Raw genomic sequence first — 4627 nt, forward strand, 5'->3', positions numbered from 1 at the left:
ATTTATTACTGATATTCAGAGGAATTATAGAATGGAGTGATAGACAAGGAGAAATGACAAGCTAGGGTTTGTCATAATAATGGGGCATTTATATTATAATAATGGATTGTGTGGCAGAGACTTTGCCAAGCACCATACTTAGGGGATGCTGGACGCACAAATCGTATCGGTAAAGTGATGCATGGCATGTCCACAGTGGGGAGGGCTGGCCCTAGACCAGCTGAGGGTTTAAATTAGAGCCACCCGTCTCTCAACAGGCCATTTCTGTATGGGCGCTTGGGGCAGGCAGGCTTTACCCCTTCCCTCACATGTGTGTTCACATCAGAGAATTTCCATTCGCAATCAGTGAACACATCAAGGGAGAAAGAGGATGAAGATTCCTATTCCCCACCTTCATAATGGATGCCAAAAGTAGAACTTGACCAGCAGCCCCTTGAATTGCAAAAAAAAAAAAAAAACAACTACCATCAGAGGCTGGACAGGGGTGGGACTTTGGAGAAGAAGTGACAAGGTAGGTGGGATTCTTGGGCAGAGAGCCTGGCTGTTCTCTGCCAAGCCATTCTGGCATCCCATGAAGTCACTAAATGTCTCTATCAGTAGTCTTCTGTTTGTGTGTTTGTTTTTTTATTTTTATTTTTAAAGAAGCCTTAGATTACATAAATGCTGCATAAAAAATATAGGGGATTGGGAAGCAGCTGTGGCTCAATGGATTGGGCTCTGGTCTACCATATGGGAGGCCCTGGGTTCACGTCCAGGGGCCTCCTTGTGAAGGCAAGCTGGCCCACATGCTGCAGAGAGCTCATGGTCCATACCAGTGGAGAGCTGACGGACCACGCACCATGCACTGCAGAGAGCTGGTGCGGCAAGATGACGCAACAAAGGAAGACGCTGCAAATGGACACAGAGAGCAGACAGCAAGGAAGCCACAAGGCGGGGTGGGAGTGGGGGGATAAAAAAAATAAAATAAAATAAAAAGAATATGGAATAAACAAAAAACATTTTAAAAATATATATAGGGGATTTCAATATGCCCCACCCCCTCTCACTCCCACACTTTCCCACATTAACAACATCCTTCATTAGTGTGGTACATTTGTTACAATTGATGAACATATATTGAAGCAGTACTACTAACCATGGGCTACATTTTACATTATAATTTATGCTCTGCCCCATACGATTTGGCAGGTTATGACAAAATATATAATGGCCTGTATCTGTCATTGCACTATCATGAAGGGCAATTCCAATGTCCCAAAAATGCCCTGTATTACACCTATTCTTCCCTCACCCTCCCCTCAGTCCCTCTGGTGGCCACTGCCTATATACATATCAATGATAAAAGTTCTTCCATTGCTAGAATAGTAATAAGTCTATAATAGAATAATAATAAGTCTACTTTAGTCCATTGTTCATTTCCCATTCTTGAGGATTTGGGATGGTGATGCTCACTCTGCTTCTAATTGAGAGGGAGCTTAGATCCCATGGGGCAGATGGATTGAGCTATCTTGTTTGCAGGTGCAGACACTCTCTGTTCCTTGGGATGGGCACTGTCCATCACCATCCCTTGTTAAACTTCCTGGGTGAGTCCAGTGAAGATGTTGCTGAGTTGCAAAACCTATCAGTAGTTTTAAGAGTTAGGACACAAGCAATGGGAATCTGGGGTTTTGTGAGGGAAAATGACTTAAGAAAAAAGGAAAAAACTTTGGCTGAGGAACACGCTTAGAGGCTGAACACACTCACTGTGTGAAGGTGGCCACAGTGGAGCTCTCGTGGAGCCTCAGGACACATAGGTTCCAACCCTTCAGCTATGGGAGAATCAACCCACCTGGCCTTCGTTTTGTTACTTTAATTTGTGATAGACTACACATAACAGGACATTTTAACCATTGTAAACTTTTAGAACTGTACCACTCAGTGGCAGTGATTGCATTCACAATGCTGAGCAATTATCGCCACAATCTGGTTCCAGAACATTTTCATCGGCCCAAAGAAACTGTATCCATTAGCTGTCACTCCTCTCTCCCCTCTCCATCAACAAGTCTCCTTTCTGTCTCTATGAATGGGACAATGCTGGACATTTCATATAAATGAAATCATACAATATACGGCCTTTGTGTCTTGCTGCTTTTACTTAGCAGAATATTTTCGAGGCTCATCCATGTGGCAGAGTGTTTCACAGCATCATTCCAGGGCCACCTCTCACTGCTATGTTGGTTACTTCCTGGAAAAGACTAGAATTCCTGCCGCTGTGTAATGCTAAGTGAAACCTCAAAGACACTGACAAAAACCAATTGACTTCAAGTAAGAAAGGCACCTGCATCCCATGAGTATATTTAACCCCAATTTATGAATAAGGAAGCACATGGTTAATATGATCAAAGTATAGACCCACAGTTTTTAGGTTACTTGGTGGCAGAGGTAGGGTGTACTCAAGTCTGCTTTGCACTAACCTTCTCCATAAGTTCTTTTTTTCCCCACAATTTCAACTCTTTTGTTAAAAGACAAAAAATATTGTCCAATACCCCTCACTTCAAGATTGTGAGAAGATGAGTAGCTGAGGATCATTAAATATCTATTGAACCAATTAACCTATATACTCTTGTTTCTTTTTTGCTATTCAAAAAACATTACTGAATTTGTGTTTATGACTACTAAAATCTCATAAACAAGTTCCTGACATTACAGGACAGTAAAGACATTAAGTCCAACTTGCATCAGAGGTGGGGGTTGCAAATATTTGCTTCTGGCCTGAAGACACTCATACCTGGTAGAACCAGAGCTCCTGATAGTCAGTCAGGCCTGGCTGAACCATTTAAGTCACTGAGTGATGGATAAAAAGTTACTTCCTGAGGTGATGCTAAAATTTTATTTAATAGTCAGAAAATGTAATAAAAAAATCTATAGATAATGCACATTTTTCTCCAACAAGTCATCTTCTCATATGCTGTTCCTTCTTTATGACATAGGGCTATGCAAAGCCTTTAAAGGTAAGCTGATGAGAATAAAAATACAGATTCCTCCTATCTCTAAACAGCCTGCACTTTCTCACACACTACTGTATTATTTTGTGCACATAAAACTTGCCCTGACATCGACCCTTCTCAGTCAAGTCACACGGGCTCAATTCTTTCCCTATCCCCAGCATGATGGCATTGGCTATGCATTCAAAAGTCCCGGGTTTTGGTTATAATGTTCTCATTCCTCTTGACCTTTCCACATTTTCTCTAGAGTCTTGGGGCTCACAGCCTTCACTGAGAACTGGAGCTTGCAGGCAACCTGGTGGAGGAAATCTTGTACCTCTTTGAATTTGCAACCCCCACCCACTTCTCCCATAAGGCCAGTCTTCATGGGTGTCACATGGTGATCAATGGCATCTCTACCACCCCCTACACACTGCCTGACACCCTTGCAGATTTGCCATATGGCAAACCTGTTCTTGGTGTCCATGGAGTGGTTATTAGGTGCATCATTTCACAAAGACCCCTATGTAGGTGACCACTGACAAGTGCCAAGATTGCAAAATTGCCTTCTATGAATTCAGTAGTTTCAGTGGAAGATCCCCATATGTCACTCAAGTTTTCAGATTCTCTCCTCACTTTTGGCACAAGTGGTGCCCTTTCAGCAACTCTAAACTTGGACTTTTCAGGAAAAGGAACATCTTCAAAAGATGTCACCAGGAATAGTGTTTTTAGGTCAGCACTGGCTGGCAGGGTCCAAGATCCTGAAAAGGACACCTGCAGGAGTGGCCCACTGGACTGGGCCAGCTGCCACCACATGGTCACACCCATCCAGGCACCACAGGCTCTCCACAGAGGAGCTCTTTGTGATCTGCTTGGGATCTACTCAGAACGCAGCTCAGCTGGGCCTGAAGTCTTCCCTTAGGTTTTGAGGTTCCAGTTTCCTTTCTGTACATTTCCAGGGTCTGGGATACACCTCGTGAGCCCCACTGGGATCCTTCCTTTCTTCCAATTTTATACAAGGACAACCTGTTTTTTCATCAGAACCTCAATGACAGTTTTCTAAACTCTCTATACTGATGACTCTCAGCTCACAAGGCCCTTACCCCACCTTGGACTTGCTCCTCACAGCACATCCTAGAACTTCAAATAATAAACTGCTCAGAGCTGAAGTTGTGTGCAGCTACCTAAGCTTCATTTCTAGATTTGAAATGATCCAATTTAACTACTGCAGCTTCAGAGTCAGGGAAGACAGTACTCAAAACTACCCAGCTTCCAACACTTATGGCAAGGAGTCGAAGCGCAATTGTATTTTTGCCTCCTGCTGTCCTTTAAAATTTATTTAGAATGGTTTTCTTGGGCTCATTATAAAAGGTTCAGCAGGCCTGAGATTTCCCCAGAAACTGTAATAATCATTTAAAACAATTTGTTGTTACTTTAAGGCTTAAATTAGCATTTTGATTTGTCTGATCATCAATCCTCCAAATTCATGGGCACATACAACTTCTTAAGTGTAGCTCCCCTCTTGGGCTACCCTACTTCTCTAGATCTTTCCACAGGTTGCTCCCTGTACGAGGAGCCACACTAGATTCCCCTTTCATGGAGCCCACTAAAAATAACCCCAGGCTCACATTCCCATTGCTGTACATGAATGTTTGCAATCAAGG

The 4627-nt window shown here is 43.0% G+C and overlaps 1 pseudogene; it reads right to left on the bottom strand.

The window, feature by feature from the left end:
* Window positions 1–3055: 3055 nt before the first annotated feature.
* LOC101429941 (large ribosomal subunit protein uL16m pseudogene) lies at window positions 3056–3779 on the bottom strand (annotated as a pseudogene).
* Between the last annotated feature and the right edge of the window lie 848 nt (window positions 3780–4627).

Source organism: Dasypus novemcinctus, chromosome 14 (assembly GCF_030445035.2).
Source record: "Dasypus novemcinctus isolate mDasNov1 chromosome 14, mDasNov1.1.hap2, whole genome shotgun sequence".
NCBI classification, from domain to species: domain Eukaryota; kingdom Metazoa; phylum Chordata; class Mammalia; order Cingulata; family Dasypodidae; genus Dasypus; species Dasypus novemcinctus.